The following is an 18,821-nucleotide window of genomic DNA, read 5'->3' on the forward strand; positions in this document are numbered from 1 at the left end:
GAAACTCACTCTGCAGGCAGTGTGGAACTGTGAGGGACTGAGGCTGAGCTCAACTCTCAGAAGTAAGATGGTTTTGGACAAGGCGTTCAGCTACCCTCTCACGTATGGAACTTAGTATGTAGCACCAGTCTACCACAGGAATTACTAGGAAATCGCTGAACTGAGCTTGGAGGCACTAGTCTTGTGTGCCGGGTGATTCCAATTGCCTCTCCCAGCACTTGCGTCAAACAGCGAGCCTAGGCCTTTTAGAAGCCAAGGGTACCAGCAGGCTGGCTGTGGAGGTACAGGCCATAAGCTCAACTCTCAGAAGTGTGTATGCATGGGATGCAGATGTCTGCTACCCGCTCGTACATGGGATTTGGAACCTAGCTACACTCCGGTTGAGGAAACCGTTGGAAATCGCTGTATTCAACTCAGATACACGGGAGTTCAGGCCCAGTGCTCACACATGCTTTTCCCGCAACCTCTCCCAGCCACTAACATTAGGATGTTAGCAGCTACTCTTACAGTCAGGCAGGATGCGGGAGGGTTCTGCCCTGTCCTCAGCTCTCACAGGGAAGCATGTCTTGAAGCCAGCTGTCAACTAGCTGCATTCCTATGGCAGTGAGTAGGTAGCAGTACTCTGAGTCAGGAGGTTCCAAGATTACCACTCTACTGCACCTGGAGATACCCTCCAGGTCTGCATTGTTAACTTGTAATCAGAAGCCTCTGGCAATCGTCTCTGGTGAAGACGTGTGAAACTCACTCTGCAGGCAGTGTGGAAGTGTGAGGGACTGAGGGTGTGCTCAACTCTCAGAAGTAAGATGGTTTTGGACAAGGCGTTCAGCTACCTTCTCACATATGGAACTTAGTATGTAGCACCTGTCTACCACAAGAATTACTGGAAAATCGTGAATTGAGCTTGGAGGCACTCGTCTTGTGTGCCGGGAGATTCCAATTACCTCTCCCAGCACTTCCGTCAAACAGCGAGCCTAGGCCTTTTAGAAGCCAAGGGAACCAGCAGGCTGGCTGTGGAGGTACAGGCCATAAGCTCAACTCTCAGAAGTGTGTATGCATGGGAGGCAGATGTCTGCTACCCGCTCGTACGTGGGATTTGGAACCTAGCTACACTCTGGTTGAGGAAAGCCGTTGGAAATCGCTGTATTCAACTCAGATACACGGGAGTTCAGGCCCAGTGCTCACACATGCTTTTCCCGCAACCTCTCCCAGCCACTAACATAAGGATGTTAGCAGCTACTCCTACAGTCTGGCAGCATGCGGGAGGGTTCTGCCCTGTCCTCAGCTCTCACAGGGAAGCATGTCTTGAAGCCAGCTGTCAACTAGCTGCATTCCTATGGAAGTGAGAAGGTAGCAGTACTCTGAGTCAGGAGGTTCCAAGATTACCAGTCGACTGCACCTGGGGATACCCTCCAGGTCTGCATTGTTACCCTGCGTCTCAGAAGCCTCTGGCAAACGTCTCTGCTGAAGACCTGCGAAACTCACTCTGCAGGCAGTGTGGAAATGTGAGGGACTGAGGCTGAGCTCAACTCTCAGAAGTAAGATGGTTTTGGACAAGGCGTTCAGCTACCCTCTCACGTATGGAACTTAGTATGTAGCACCAGTCTACCACAGGAATTACTAGGAAATCGCTGAACTGAGCTTGGAGGCACTAGTCTTGTGTGCCGGGTGATTCCAATTACCTCTCCCAGCACTTCCGTCAAACAGCGAGCCTAGGCCTTTTAGAAGCCAAGGGTACCAGCAGGCTGGCTGTGGAGGTACAGGCCATAAGCTCAACTCTCAGAAGTGTGTATGCATGGGAGGCAGATGTCTGCTACCCGCTCGTACATGGGATTTGGAACCTAGCTACACTCTGGTTGAGGAAAGCCGTTGGAAATCGCTGTATTCAACTCAGGTACACGGGAGTTCAGGCCCAGTGCTCACACATGCTTTTCCCGCAACCTCTCCCAGCCACTAACATAAGGATGTTAGCAGCTACTCCTACAGTCAGGCAGCATGCGGGAGGGTCCTGCCCTGTCCTCAGCTCTCACAGGGAAGCATGTCTTGAAGCCAGCTGTCAACTAGCTGCATTCCTATGGCAGTGAGAAGGTAGCAGTATTCTGAGTCAGGAGGTTCCAAGATTACCACTCTCCTGCACCTGGAGATACCCTCCAGGTCTGCATTGTAACTTGTACTCAGAAGCCTCTGGCAATCGTCTCTGGTGAAGACGTGTGAAACTCACTCTGCAGGCAGTGTGGAAGTGTGAGGGACTGAGGGTGTGCTCAACTCTCAGAAGTAAGATGCTTTTGGACAAGGCGTTCAGCTACCTTCTCACATATGGAACTTAGTATGTAGCACCTGTCTACCACAAGAATTACTGGGAAATCGTGAATTGAGCTTGGAGGCACTCGTCTTGTGTGCCGGGAGATTCCAATTACCTCTCCCAGCACTTCCGTCAAACAGCGAGCCTAGGCCTTTTAGAAGCCAAGGGTACCAGCAGGCTGGCTGTGGAGGTACAGGCCATAAGCTCAACTCTCAGAAGTGTGTATGCATGGGAGGCAGATGTCTGCTACCCGCTCGTACATGGGATTTGGAACCTAGCTACACTGTGGTGAGGAAAGCCGTTGGAAATCGCTGTATTCAACTCAGATACACGGGAGTTCAGGCCCAGTGCTCACACATGCTTTTCCCGCAACCTCTCCCAGCCACTAACATAAGGATGTTAGCAGCTACTCCTACAGTCAGGCAGCATGCGGGAGGGTTCTCCCCTGTCCTCAGCTCTCACAGGGAAGCATGTCTTGAAGCCAGCTGTCAACTAGCTGCATTCCTACGGCAGTGAGAAGGTAGCAGTATTCTGAGTCAGGAGGTTCCAAGATTACCAGTCGACTGCACCTGGGGATACCCTCCAGGTCTGCATTGTTACCCTGCGTCTCAGAAGCCTCTGGCAAACGTCTCTGCTGAAGACCTGCGAAACTCACTCTGCAGCAGTGTGGAACTGTGAGGGACTGAGGCTGAGCTCCACTCTCAGAAGTAAGATGGTTTTGGACAAGGCGTTCAGCTACCCTCTCACGTATGGAACTTAGTATGTAGCACCAGTCTACCACAGGAATTACTAGGAAATCGCTGAACTGAGCTTGGAGGCACTAGTCTTGTGTGCCGGGTGATTCCAATTACCTCTCCCAGCACTTCCGTCAAACAGCGAGCCTAGGCCTTTTAGAAGCCAAGGGAACCAGCAGGCTGGCTGTGGAGGTACAGGCCATAAGCTCAACTCTCAGAAGTGTGTATGCATGGGAGGCAGATGTCTGCTACCCACTCGGACATGGGAGTTGGAACTTAGCTACACTGTGATTGAAGAAGGCCATTGGAAATCGCTGTATTCAACTCAGATACACGGGAGTTCAGGCCCAGTGCTCACACATGCTTTTCCCGCAACCTCTCCCAGCCAGTAACATAAGGATGTTAGCAGCTACTCCTACAGTCAGACAGGATGCGGAAGGGTTCTGCCCTGTCCTCAGCTCTCACAGGGAAGCATGTCTTGAAGCCAGCTGTCAACTAGCTGCATTCCTATGGCAATGAGAAGGTAGCAGTACTCTGAGTCAGGAGGTTCCATGATTACCACTCTACTGCCCCTGGAGATACCCTACAGGTCTGCATTGTTAACTTGTACTCAGAAGCCTCTGGCAATCGTCTCTGGTGAAGACGTGTGAAACTCACTCTGCAGGCAGTGTGGAACTGTGAGGGACTGAGGGTGGGCTCAAATCTCAGAAGTAAGATGCTTTTGGACAAGGCGTTCAGCTACCATCTCACATATGGAACTTAGTATGTAGCACCTGTCTACCACAAGAATTACTGGGAAATCGTGAATTGAGCTTGGAGGCACTCGTCTTGTGTGCCGGGAGATTCCAATTACCTCTCCCAGCACTTCCGTCAAACAGCGAGCCTAGGCCTTTTAGAAGCCAAGGGTACCAGCAGGCTGGCTGTGGAGGTACAGGCCATAAGCTCAACTCTCAGAAGTGTGTATGCATGGGAGGCAGATGTCTGCTACCCGCTCGTACATGGGATTTGGAACCTAGCTACACTCTGGTTGAGGAAAGCCGTTGGAAATCGCTGTATTCAACTCAGATACACGGGAGTTCAGGCCCAGTGCTCACACATGCTTTTCCCGCAACCTCTCCCAGCCACTAACATAAGGATGTTAGCAGCTACTCCTACAGTCAGGCAGCATGCGGGAGGGTTCTGCCCTGTCCTCAGCTCTCACAGGGAAGCATGTCTTGAAGCCAGCTGTCAACTAGCTGCATTCCTATGGCAGTGAGAAGGTAGCAGTATTCTGAGTCAGGAGGTTCCAAGATTACCAGTCGACTGCACCTGGGGATACCCTCCAGGTCTGCATTGTTACCCTGCGTCTCAGAAGCCTCTGGCAAACGTCTCTGCTGAAGACCTGCGAAACTCACTCTGCAGGCAGTGTGGAACTGTGAGGGACTGAGGCTGAGCTCAACTCTCAGAAGTAAGATGGTTTTGGACAAGGCGTTCAGCTACCCTCTCACGTATGGAACTTAGTATGTAGCACCAGTCTACCACAGGAATTACTAGGAAATCGCTGAACTGAGCTTGGAGGCACTAGTCTTGTGTGCCGGGTGATTCCAATTACCTCTCCCAGCACTTCCGTCAAACAGCGAGCCTAGGCCTTTTAGAAGCCAAGGGTACCAGCAGGCTGGATGTGGAGGTACAGGCCATAAGCTCAACTCTCAGAAGTGTTTATGCATGGGAGGCAGATGTCTGCTACCCGCTCGTACATGGGATTTGGAACCTAGCTACACACTGGTTGAGGAAAGCCGTTGGAAATCGCTGTATTCAACTCAGATACACGGGAGTTCAGGCCCAGTGCTCACACATGCTTTTCCCGCAACCTCTCCCAGCCACTAACATTAGGATGTTAGCAGCTACTCCTGCAGTCAGGCAGCATGCGGGAGGGTTCTGCCCTGTCCTCAGCTCTCTCACGGAAGCATGTCTTGAAGCCAGCTAGCTGTCAACTAGCTGCATTCCTATGGCAGTGAGAAGGTAGCAGTATTCTGAGTCAGGAGGTTCCAAGATTACCAGTCGACTGCTACTGGGAATACCCTCCAGGTCTGCATTGTTACCCTGCGTCTCAGAAGCCTCTGGCAAACGTCTCTGCTGAAGACCTGCGAAACTCACTCTGCAGGCAGTGTGGAACTGTGAGGGACTGAGGGTGAGCTGAACTCTCAGAAGTAAGATGGTTTTGGACAAGGCGTTCAGCTACACTCTCACGTATGGAACTTAGTATGTAGCACCAGTCTGCCACAGGAATTACTAGGAAATCGCTGAACTGAGCTTGGAGGCACTAGTCTTGTGTGCCGGGTGATTCCAATTACCTCTCCCAGCACTTCCGTCAAACAGCGAGCCTAGGCCTTTTAGAAGCCAAGGGTACCAGCAGGCTGGATGTGGAGGTACAGGCCATAAGCTCAACTCTCAGAAGTGTGTATGCATGGGAGGCAGATGTCTGCTACCCACTCGGACATGGGAGTTGGAACCTAGCTACACTGTGATTGAAGAAGGCCATTGGAAATCGCTGTATTCAACTCAGATACACGGGAGTTCAGGCCCAGTGCTCACACATGCTTTTCCCGCAACCTCTCCCAGCCACTAACATAAGGATGTTAGCAGCTACTCCTACAGTCAGGCAGGATGCGGGAGGTTTCTGCCGTGTCCTCAGCTCTCACAGGGAAGCATGTCTTGAAGCCAGCTGTCAACTAGCTGCATTACTATGGCAGTGAGAAGGTAGCAGTATTCTGAGGCAGGAGGTTCCAAGATTACCAGTCGACTGCACCTGGGGATACCCTCCAGGTCTACGTTGTTAACTTGTACTCAGAAGCCTCTGGCAATCGTCTCTGGTGAAGACGTGTGAAACTCATTCTGCAGGCAGTTTGGAAGTGTGAGGGACTGAGGGTGTGCTCAAGTCTCAGAAGTAAGATGCTTTTGGACAAGGCGTTCAGCTACCTTCTCACATATGGAACTTAGTATGTAGCACCTGTCCACCACAAGAATTACTGGGAAATCGTGAATTGAGCTTGGAGGCACTCGTCTTGTGTGCCGGGAGATTCCAATTACCTCTCCCAGCACTGCCGTCAAACAGCGAGCCTAGGCCTTTTACAAGCCAAGGGTACCAACAGGCTGGCTGTGGAGGTACAGGCCATAAGCTCAACTCTCAGAAGTGTGTATGCAAGGGAGGCAGATGTCTGCTACCCACTCGGACATGGGAGTTCGAACCTAGCTACACTGTGATTGAAGAAGGCCATTGGAAATCGCTGTATTCAACTCAGATACACGGGAGTTCAGGCCCAGTGCTCACACATGCTTTTCCCGCAACCTCTCCCAGCCACTAACATAAGGATGTTAGCAGCTGCTCCTACAGTCAGGCAGCATGCGGGAGGGTTCTGCCCTGTCCTCAGCTCTCACAGGGAAGCATGTCTTGAAGCCAGCTGTCAACTAGCTGCATTCCTATGGCAGTGAGAAGGTAGCAGTATTCTGAGACAGGAGGTTCCAAGATTACCAGTCGACCGCAACTGGGGATACCCTACAGGTCTGCATTGTTACCCTGCGTCTCAGAAGCCTCTGGCAAACGTCTCTGCTGAAGACCTGCGAAACTCACTCTGCAGGCAGTGTCGAACTGTGAGGGACTGAGGCTGAGCTCAACTCTCAGAAGTAAGATGGTTTTGGACAAGGCGTTCAGCTACCTTCTCACGTATGCAACTTAGTATGTAGCACCAGTCTACCACAGGAATTACTAGGAAATCGCTGAACTGAGCTTGGAGGCACTAGTCTTGTGTGCCGGGTGATTCCAATTACCTCTCCCAGCACTTCCATCAAACAGCGAGCCTAGGCCTTTTAGAAGCCAAGGGTACCAGCAGGCTGGCTGTGGAGGTACAGGCCATAAGCTCAACTCTCAGAAGTGTGTATGCATGTGAGGCAGATGTCTGCTACCCGCTCGTACATGGGATTTGGAACCTAGCTACACTCTGGTTGAGGAAAGCCGTTGGAAATCGCTGTATTCAACTCAGATACACGGGAGTTCAGGCCCAGTGCTCACACATGCTTTTCCCGCAAACTCTCCCAGCCACTAACTTAAGGATGTTAGCAGCTACTCCTACAGTCAGGCAGCATGCGGGAGGGTTCTGCCCTGTCCTCAGCTCTCACAGGGAAGCATGTCTTGAAGCCAGCTGTCAACTAGCTGCATTCCTATGGCAGTGAGAAGGTAGGAGTATTCTGAGTCAGGAGGTTCCAAAATTACCAGTCGACTGCACCTGGGATTAACCTCCAGGTCTGCATTGTTACCCTGCGTCTCAGAAGCCTCTGGCAAACGTCTCTGCTGAAGACCTGCGAAACTCACTCTGCAGGCAGTGTGGAACTGTGAGGGACTGAGGCTGAGCTCAACTCTCAGAAGTAAGATGGTTTTGGACAAGGCGTTCAGCTACCCTCTCACGTATGGAACTTAGTATGTAGCACCAGTCTACCACAGGAATTACTAGGAAATCGCTGAACTGAGCTTGGAGGCACTAGTCTTGTGTGCCGGGTGAGTCCAATTACCTCTCCCTGCACTTCCGTCAAACAGCGAGCCTAGGCCTTTTAGAAGCCAAGGGTACCAGCAGGCTGGATGTGGAGGTACAGGCCATAAGCTCAACTCTCAGAAGTGTGTATGCATGGGAGGCAGATGTCTGCTACCCACTCGGACATGGGAGTTGGAACCTAGCTACACTGTGATTGGAGAAGGCCATTGGAAATCGCTGTATTCAACTCAGATACACGGGAGTTCAGGCCCAGTGCTCACACATGCTTTTCCCGCAACCTCTCACAGCCACTAACATTAGGATGTTAGCAGCTACTCCTACAGTCAGGCAGGATGCGGGAGGGTTCTGCCCTGTCCTCAGCTCTCACAGGGAAGCATGTCTTGAAGCCAGCTGTCAACTAGCTGCATTCCTATGGCAGTGAGAAGGTAGCAGTATCTGAGTCAGGAAATTCCAAGATTACCAGTCGACTGCACCTGGGGATACCCTCCAGGTCTGCATTGTTACCCTGCGTCTCAGAAGCCTCTGGCAAACGTCTCTGCTGAAGACCTGCGAAACTTATTCTGCAGGCAGTGTCGAACTGTGAGGGACTGAGGCTGAGCTCAACACTCAGAAGTAAGATGGTTTTGGACAAGCCGTTCAGCTACCCACTCACTTATGGAACTTAGTATGTAGCACCAGTCTACCACAGGAATTACTAGGATATCGCTGAACTGAGCTTGGAGGCACTAGTCTTGTGTGCCGGGTGATTCCAATTACCTCTCACAGCACTTCCAACAAACAGCTAGCCAAGGCCTTTTAGAAGCCAAGGGTACCAGCAGGCTGGATGTGGAGGTACAGGCCATAAGCTCAACTCTCAGAAGTGTGTATGCATGGGCGGCAGATGTCTGCTACCCGCTCTTACATGGGATTTGGAACCTAGCTACACTCTGGTTGAGGAAAGGCGTTGGAAATCGCTGTATTCAACTCAGATACACGGGAGTTCAGGCCCAGTGCTCACACATGCTTTTCCCGCAACCTCTCCCAGCCACTAACATAAGGATGTTAGCAGCTACTCCTACAGTCAGGCAGCATGCGGGAGGGATCTGCCCTGTCCTCAGCTCTCACAGGGAAGCATGTCTTGAAGCCAGCTGTCAACTAGCTGCATTCCTATGGCAGTGAGAAGGTAGCAGTATTCTGAGTCAGGAGGTTCCAAGATTACCAGTCGACTGCACCTGGGGATACCCTCCAGGTCTGCATTGTTACCCTGCGTCTCAGAAGCCTCTGGCAAACCTCTCTGCTGAAGACCTGCGAAACTCACTCTGCAGGCAGTGTGGAACTGTGAGGGACTGAGGCTGAGCTCAACTCTCAGAAGTAAGATGGTTTTGGACAAGGCGTTCAGCTACCCTCTCACGTATGGAACTTAGTATGTAGCACCTGTCTACCACAAGAATTACTGGGAAATCGTGAATTGAGCTTGGAGGCACTCGTCTTGTGTGCCGGGAGATTCCAATTACCTCTCCCAGCACTTCCGTCAAACAGCGAGCCTAGGCCTTTTAGAAGCCAAGGGTACCAGCAGGCTGGATGTGGATGTACAGGCCATAAGCTCAACTCTCAGAAGTGTGTATGCATGGGAGGCAGATGTCTGCTACCCACTCGGACATGGGAGTTGGTACCTAGCTACACTGTGATTGAAGAAGGCCATTGGATATCGCTGTATTCAACTCAGATACACGGGAGTTCAGGCCCAGTGCTCACACATGCTTTTCCCGCAACCTCTCCCAGCCACTAACATTAGGATGTTAGCAGCTACTCCTACAGTCAGGCAGCATGCGGGAGCGTTCTGCCCTGTCCTCGGGTCTCACAGGGAAGCATGTCTTGAAGCCAGCTGTCAACTAGCTGCATTCCTATGGCAGTGAGAAGGTAGCAGTACTCTGAGTCAGGAGGTTCCAAGATTACCACTCTACTGCACCTGGAGATACCCTCCAGGTCTGCATTGTTAACTTGTACTCAGAAGCCTCTGGCAATCGTCTCTGGTGAAGACGTGTGAAACTCACTCTGCAGGCAGTGTGGAAGTGTGAGGGACTGAGGTTGTGCTCAACTCTCAGAAATAAGATGCTTTTGGACATGGCGTTCAGCTACCTTCTCACATATGGAACTTAGTATGTAGCACCTGTCTACCACAAGAATTACTGGGAAATCGTGAATTGAGCTTGGAGGCACTCGTGTTGTGTGCCGGGAGATTCCTTTTTTTTTTATTTATTTTTTAATTTTTTATTTATTTATGATAGTCACAGAGAGAGAGAGAGAGGCACAGACACAGACAGAGGAAGAAGCAGGCTCCATGCACCGGGAGCCCGACGTGGGATTCAGTACCGGGTCTCCAAGATCGCGCCCTGGGCCAAAGGCAGGCGCTAAACGGCTGCGCCACCCAGGGATCCCTGCCGGGAGATTCCAATTACCTCTCCCAGCACTTCCGTCAAACAGCGAGCCTAGGCCTTTTAGAAGCCAAGGGTACCAGCAGGCTGGCTGTGGAGGTACAGGCCATAAGCTCAACTCTCAGAAGTGTGTATGCATGGGAGGCAGATGTCTGCTACCCGCTCGTACATGGGATTTGGAACCTAGCTACACTCTGGTTGAGGAAAGCCGTTGGAAATCGCTGTATTCAACTCAGATACACGGGAGTTCAGGCCCAGTGCTCACACATGCTTTTCCCGCAACCTCTCCCAGCCACTAACATTAGGATGTTAGCAGCTACTCCTACAGTCAGGCAGCATGCGGGAGGGTTCTGCCCTGTCCTCAGCTCTCACAGGGAAGCATGTCTTGAAGCCAGCTGTCAACTAGCTTCATTCCTATGGCAGTGAGAAGGTAGCAGTATTCTGAGTCAGGAGGTTCCAAGATTACCAGTCGACTGCACCTGGGGATACCCTCCAGGTCTGCATTGTTTCCCTGCGTCTCAGAAGCCTCTGGCAAACGTCTCTGCTGAAGACCTGCGAAACTCACTCTGCAGGCAGTGTGGAACTGTGAGGGACTGAGGCTGAGCTCAACTCTCAGAAGTAAGATGGTTTTGGACAAGGCGTTCAGCTACCCTCTCACGTATGGAACTTAGTATGTAGCACCAGTCTACCACAGGAATTACTAGGAAATCGCTGAACTGAGCTTGGAGGCACTAGTCTTGTGTTCCGGGTGATTCCAATTACCTCTCCCAGCACTTCCGTCAAACAGCGAGCCTAGGCCTTTTAGAAGCCAAGGGTACCAGCAGGCTGGATGTGGAGGTACAGGCCATAAGCTCAACTCTCAGAAGTGTGTATGCATGGGAGGCAGATGTCTGCTACCCACTCGGACATGGGAGTTGGAACCTAGCTACACTGTGATTGAAGAAGGCCATTGGAAATCACTGTATTCAACTCAGATACACGGGAGTTCAGGCCCAGTGCTCACACATGCTTTTCCCGCAACCTCTCCCAGCCACTAACATTAGGATGTTAGCAGCTACTCCTACACTCAGGCAGGATGCGGGAGGGTTCTGCCCTGTCCTCAGCTCTCACAGGGAAGCATGTCTTGAAGCCAGCTGTCAACTAGCTGCATTCCTATGGCAGTGAGAAGGTAGCAGTACTCTGAGTCAGGAGGTTCCAAGATTACCACTCTACTGCACCTGGAGATACCCTCCAGGTCTGCATTGTTAACTTGTACTCAGAAGCCTCTGGCAATCGTCCCTGGTGAAGACGTGTGAAACTCACTCTGAAGGCAGTGTGGAAGTGTGAGGGACTGAGGGTGTGTTCAACTCTCAGAAGTAAGATGCTTTTGGACAAGGCGTTCAGCTACCTTCTCACATATGGAACTTAGTATGTAGCACCTGTCTACCACAAGAATTACTGGGAAATCGTGAATTGAGCTTGGAGGCACTCGTCTTGTGTGCCGGGAATTCCAATTACCTAACCCAGCACTTCCGTCAAACAGCGAGCCTAGGCCTTTTAGAATCCAATGGTACCAGCAGGCTGGCTGTGGAGGTACAGGCCATAAGCTCAACTCTCAGAAGTGTGTATGCATGGGAGGCAGATGTCCGCTACCCGCTCGTACATGGGATTTGGAACCTAGCTACACTCTGGTTGAGGAAAGCCGTTGGAAATCGCTGTATTCAACTCAGATACACGGGAGTTCAGGCCCAGTGCTCACACATGCTTTTCCCACAACCTCTCCCAGCCACTAACATAAGGATGTTAGCAGCTACTCCTACAGTCAGGCAGCATGCGGGAGGGTTCTGCCCTGTCCTCAGCTCTCACAGGGAAGCATGTCTTGAAGCCAGCTGTCAACTAGCTGCATTCCTATGGCAGTGAGAAGGTAGCAGTATTCTGAGTCAGGAGGTTCCAAGATTACCAGTCGACTGCACCTGGGGATACCCTCCAGGTCTGCATTGTTACCCTGCGTCTCAGAAGCCTCTGACAAACGTCTCTGCTGAAGACCTCCGAAACTCACTCTGCAGGCAGTGTGGAACTGTGAGGGACTGAGGCTGAGCTCAACTCTCAGAAGTAAGATGGTTTTGGACAAGGCGTTCAGCTACCCTCTCACGTATGGAACTTAGTATGTAGCACCAGTCTACCACAGGAATTACTAGGAAATCGCTGAACTGAGCTTGGAGGCACTAGTCTTGTGTGCCGGGTGATTCCAATTACCTCTCCCAGCACTTCCGTCAAACAGCGATCCTAGGCCTTTTAGAACCCAAGAGTACCAGCAGGCTGGATGTGGAGGTACAGGCCATAAGCTCAACTCTCAGAAGTGTGTATGCATGGGAGGCAGATGTCTGCTACCCACTCGGACATGGGAGTTGGAACCTAGCTACACTGTGATTGAAGAAGGCCATTGGAAATCGCTGTATTCAACTCAGATACACGGGAGTTCAGGCCCAGTGCTCACACATGCTTTTCCCGCAACCTCTCCCAGCCACTAACATTAGGATGTTAGCAGCTACTCCTACAGTCAGGCAGGATGCGGGAGGGTCCTGCCCTGTCCTCAGCTCTCACAGGGAAGCATGTCTTGAAGCCAGCTTTCAACTAGCTGCATTCCTATGGCAGTGAGAAGTTAGCAGTACTCTGAGTCAGGAGGTTCCAAGATTACCACTCTACTGCACCTGGAGATACCCTCCAGGTCTGCATTGTTAACTTGTACTCAGAAGCCTCTGGCAATCGTCCTGGTGAAGACGTGTGAAACTCACTCTGCAGGCAGTGTGGAAGTGTGAGGGTCTGAGGGTGTGCTCAACTCTCAGAAGTAAGATGCTTTTGGACAAGGCGTTCAGCTACCTTCTCACATATGGAACTTAGTATGTAGCACCTGTCTACCACAAGAATTACTGGGAAATCGTGAATTGTGCTTGGAGGCACTCGTCTTGTGTGCCGGGAATTCCAATTACCTCTCCCAGCACTTCCGTCAAACAGCGAGCCTAGGCCTTTTAGAGTCCAAGGGTACCAGCAGGCTGGCTGTGGAGGTACAGGCCATAAGCTCAACTCTCAGAAGTGTGTATGCATGGGAGGCAGATGTCTGCTACCCGCTCGTACATGGGATTTGGAACCTAGCTACACTCTGGTTGAGGAAAGCCGTTGGAAATCGCTGTATTCAACTCAGATACACGGGAGTTCAGGCCCAGTGCTCACACATGCTTTTCCCACAACCTCTCCCAGCCACTAACATAAGGATGTTAGCAGCTACTCCTACAGTCAGGCAGCATGCGGGAGGGTTCTGCCCTGTCCTCAGCTCTCACAGGGAAGCATGTCTTGAAGCCAGCTGTCAACTAGCTGCATTCCTATGGCAGTGAGAAGGTAGCAGTATTCTGAGTCAGGAGGTTCCAAGATTACCAGTCGACTGCACCTGGGGATACCCTCCAGGTCTGCATTGTTACCCTGCGTCTCAGAAGCCTCTGACAAACGTCTCTGCTGAAGACCTCCGAAACTCACTCTGCAGGCAGTGTGGAACTGTGAGGGACTGAGGCTGAGCTCAACTCTCAGAAGTAAGATGGTTTTGGACAAGGCGTTCAGCTACCCTCTCACGTATGGAACTTAGTATGTAGCACCAGTCTACCACAGGAATTACTAGGAAATCGCTGAACTGAGCTTGGAGGCACTAGTCTTGTGTGCCGGGTGATTCCAATTACCTCTCCCAGCACTTCCGTCAAACAGCGATCCTAGGCCTTTTAGAACCCAAGAGTACCAGCAGGCTGGATGTGGAGGTACAGGCCATAAGCTCAACTCTCAGAAGTGTGTATGCATGGGAGGCAGATGTCTGCTACCCACTCGGACATGGGAGTTGGAACCTAGCTACACTGTGATTGAAGAACGCCATTGGAAATCGCTGCATTCAACTCAGATACACGGGAGTTCAGGCCCAGTGCTCACACATGCTTTTCCCGCAACCTCTCCCAGCCACTAACATTAGGATGTTAGCAGCTACTCCTACAGTCAGGCAGGATGCGGGAGGGTCCTGCCCTGTCCTCAGCTCTCACAGGGAAGCATGTCTTGAAGCCAGCTTTCAACTAGCTGCATTCCTATGGCAGTGAGAAGTTAGCAGTACTCTGAGTCAGGAGGTTCCAAGATTACCACTCTACTGCACCTGGAGATACCCTCCAGGTCTGCATTGTTAACTTGTACTCAGAAGCCTCTGGCAATCGTCCTGCTGAAGACGTGTGAAACTCACTCTGCAGGCAGTGTGGAAGTGTGAGGGTCTGAGGGTGTGCTCAACTCTCAGAAGTAAGATGCTTTTGGACAAGGCGTTCAGCTACCTTCTCACATATGGAACTTAGTATGTAGCACTTGTCTACCACAAGAATTACTGGGAAATCGTGAATTGAGCTTGGAGGCACTCGTCTTGTGTGCCGGGAGATTCCAATTACCTCTCCCAGCACTTCCGTCAAACAGCGAGCCAAGGCCTTTTAGAAGCCAAGGGTACCAGCAGGCTGGCTGTGGAGGTACAGGCCATAAGCTCAACTCTCAGAAGTGTGTATGCATGGGAGGCAGATGTCTGCTACCTGCTCGTACATGGGATTTGGAACCTAGCTACACTCTGGTTGAGGAAAGCCGTTGGAAATCGCTGTATTCAACTCAGATACACGGGAGTTCAGTCCCGGTGCTCACACATGCTTTTCCCGCAACATCTCCCAGCCACTAACATTAGGATGTTAGCAGCTACTCCTACAGTCAGGCAGCATGCGGGAGGGTTCTGCCCTGTCCTCAGCTCTCACAGGGAAGCATGTCTTGAAGCCAGCTGTCAACTAGCTGCATTCCTATGGCAGTGAGAAGGTAGCAGTATTCTGAGTCAGGAGGTTCCAAGATTACCAGTCGACTGCACCTGGGGATACCCTCCAGGTCTGCATTGTTACCCTGCGTCTCAGAAGCCTCTGACAAACATCTCTGCTGAAGACCTCCGAAACTCACTCTGCAGGCAGTGTGGAACTGTGAGGGACTGAGGCTGAGCTCAACTCTCAGAAGTAAGATGGTTTTGGACAAGGCGTTCAGCTACCCTCTCACGTATGGAACTTAGTATGTAGCACCAGTCTACCACAGGAATTACTAGGAAATCGCTGAACTGAGCTTGGAGGCACTAGTCTTGTGTGCCGGGTGATTCCAATTACCTCTCCCAGCACTTCCGTCAAACAGCGATCCTAGGCCTTTTAGAACCCAAGAGTACCAGCAGGCTGGATGTGGAGGTACAGGCCATAAGCTCAACTCTCAGAAGTGTGTATGCATGGGAGGCAGATGTCTGCTACCCACTCGGACATGGGAGTTGGAACCTAGCTACACTGTGATTGAAGAAGGCCATTGGAAATCGCTGTATTCAACTCAGATACACGGGAGTTCAGGCCCAGTGCTCACACATGCTTTTCCCGCAACCTCTCCCAGCCACTAACATTAGGATGTTAGCAGCTACTCCTACAGTCAGGCAGGATGCGGGAGGGTCCTGCCCTGTCCTCAGCTCTCACAGGGAAGCATGTCTTGAAGCCAGCTTTCAACTAGCTGCATTCCTATGGCAGTGAGAAGTTAGCAGTACTCTGAGTCAGGAGGTTCCAAGATTACCACTCTACTGCACCTGGAGATACCCTCCAGGTCTGCATTGTTAACTTGTACTCAGAAGCCTCTGGCAATCGTCCTGGTGAAGACGTGTGAAACTCACTCTGCAGGCAGTGTGGAAGTGTGAGGGTCTGAGGGTGTGCTCAACTCTCAGAAGTAAGATGCTTTTGGACAAGGCGTTCAGCTACCTTCTCACATATGGAACTTAGTATGTAGCACCTGTCTACCACAAGAATTACTGGGAAATCGTGAATTGAGCTTGGAGGCACTCGTCTTGTGTGCCGGGAATTCCAATTACCTCTCCCAGCACTTCCGTCAAACAGCGAGCCTAGGCCTTTTAGAGTCCAAGGGTACCAGCAGGCTGGCTGTGGAGGTACAGGCCATAAGCTCAACTCTCAGAAGTGTGTATGCATGGGAGGCAGATGTCTGCTACCCGCTCGTACATGGGATTTGGAACCTAGCTACACTCTGGTTGAGGAAAGCCGTTGGAAATCGCTGTATTCAACTCAGATACACGGGAGTTCAGGCCCAGTGCTCACACATGCTTTTCCCACAACCTCTCCCAGCCACTAACATAAGGATGTTAGCAGCTACTCCTACAGTCAGGCAGCATGCGGGAGGGTTCTGCCCTGTCCTCAGCTCTCACAGGGAAGCATGTCTTGAAGCCAGCTGTCAACTAGCTGCATTCCTATGGCAGTGAGAAGGTAGCAGTATTCTGAGTCAGGAGGTTCCAAGATTACCAGTCGACTGCACCTGGGGATACCCTCCAGGTCTGCATTGTTACCCTGCGTCTCAGAAGCCTCTGACAAACGTCTCTGCTGAAGACCTCCGAAACTCACTCTGCAGGCAGTGTGGAACTGTGAGGGACTGAGGCTGAGCTCAACTCTCAGAAGTAAGATGGTTTTGGACAAGGCGTTCAGCTACCCTCTCACGTATGGAACTTAGTATGTAGCACCAGTCTACCACAGGAATTACTAGGAAATCGCTGAACTGTGCTTGGAGGCACTAGTCTTGTGTGCCGGGTGATTCCAATTACCTCTCCCAGCACTTCCGTCAAACAGCGATCCTAGGCCTTTTAGAACCCAAGAGTACCAGCAGGCTGGATGTGGAGGTACAGGCCATAAGCTCAACTCTCAGAAGTGTGTATGCATGGGAGGCAGATGTCTGCTACCCACTCGGACATGGGAGTTGGAACCTAGCTACACTGTGATTGAAGAACGCCATTGGAAATCGCTGTATTCAACTCAGATACACGGGAGTTCAGGCCCAGTGCTCACACATGCTTTTCCCGCAACCTCTCCCAGCCACTAACATTAGGATGTTAGCAGCTACTCCTACAGTCAGGCAGGATGCGGGAGGGTCCTGCCCTGTCCTCAGCTCTCACAGGGAAGCATGTCTTGAAGCCAGCTTTCAACTAGCTGCATTCCTATGGCAGTGAGAAGTTAGCAGTACTCTGAGTCAGGAGGTTCCAAGATTACCACTCTACTGCACCTGGAGATACCCTCCAGGTCTGCATTGTTAACTTGTACTCAGAAGCCTCTGGCAATCGTCCTGGTGAAGACGTGTGAAACTCACTCTGCAGGCAGTGTGGAAGTGTGAGGGTCTGAGGGTGTGCTCAACTCTCAGAAGTAAGATGCTTTTGGACAAGGCGTTCAGCTACCTTCTCACATATGGAACTTAGTATGTAGCACTTGTCTACCACAAGAATTACTGGGAAATCGTGAATTGAGCTTGGAGGCACTCGTCTTGTGTGCCGGGAGATTCCAATTACCTCTCCCAGCACTTCCGTCAAACAGCGAGCCAAGGCCTTTTAGAAGCCAAGGGTACCAGCAGGCTGGCTGTGGAGGTACAGGCCATAAGCTCAACTCTCAGAAGTGTGTATGCATGGGAGGCAGATGTCTGCTACCTGCTCGTACATGGGATTTGGAACCTAGCTACACTCTGGTTGAGGAAAGCCGTTGGAAATCGCTGTATTCAACTCAGATACACGGGAGTTCAGTCCCGGTGCTCACACATGCTTTTCCCGCAACATCTCCCAGCCACTAACATTAGGATGTTAGCAGCTACTCCTACAGTCAGGCAGCATGCGGGAGGGTTCTGCCCTGTCCTCAGCTCTCACAGGGAAGCATGTCTTGAAGCCAGCTGTCAACTAGCTGCATTCCTATGGCAGTGAGAAGGTAGCAGTATTCTGAGTCAGGAGGATCCAAGATTACCAGTCGACTGCACCTGGGGATACCCTCCAGGTCTGCATTGTTACCCTGCGTCTCAGAAGCCTCTGGCAAACGTCTCTGCTGAAGACCTGCGAAACTCACTCTGCAGGCAGTGTGGAACTGTGAGGGACTGAGGCTGAGCTCAACTCTCAGAAGTAAGATGGTTTTGGACAAGGCGTTCAGCTACCCTCTCACGTATGGAACTTAGTATGTAGCACCAGTCTACCACAGGAATTACTAGGAAATCGCTGAACTGAGCTTGGAGGCACTAGTCTTGTGTGCCGGGTGATTCCAATTACCTCTCGCAGCACTTCCGTCAAACAGCGAGCCTAGGCCTTTTAGAAGCCAAGGGTACCAGCAGGCTGGATGTGGAGGTACAGGCCATAAGCTCAACTCTCAGGAGTGTGTATGCATGGGAGGCAGATGTCTGCTATCCACTCGGACATGGGAGTTGGAACCTAGCTACCCTGTGATTGAAGAAGGCCATTGGAAATCGCTGTATTCAACTCAGATACACGGGAATTCAGGCCCAGTGCTCACACATGCTTTTCCCGCAACCTCTCCCAGCCACTAACATAAGGATGTTAGCAGCTACTCCTACAGTCAGGCAGCATGCGGGAGGGTTCTGCCCTGTCCTCAGCTCTCACAGGGAAGCATGTCTTGAAGCCAGCTGTCAACTAGCTGCATTCCTATGGCAGTGAGAAGGTAGCAGTATTCTGAGTCAGGAGGTTCCAAGATTACCAGTCGACTGCACCTGGGGATACCCTCCAGGTCTGCATTGTTACCCTGCGTCTCAGAAGCCTCTGGCAAACGTCTCTGCTGAAGACCTGCGAAACTCACTCTGCAGGCAGTGTGGAACTGTGAGGGACTGAGGCTGAGCTCAACTCTCAGAAGTAAGATGGTTTTGGACAAGGCGTTCAGCTACACTCTCATGTATGGAACTTAGTATGTAGCACCAGTCTACCACAGGAATTACTAGGAAACCGCTGAACTGAGCTTGGAGGCACTAGTCTTGTGTGCCG

This window comes from Canis aureus, chromosome 28, assembly GCF_053574225.1.
Source record: "Canis aureus isolate CA01 chromosome 28, VMU_Caureus_v.1.0, whole genome shotgun sequence".
In the NCBI taxonomy this organism is placed as follows: domain Eukaryota; kingdom Metazoa; phylum Chordata; class Mammalia; order Carnivora; family Canidae; genus Canis; species Canis aureus.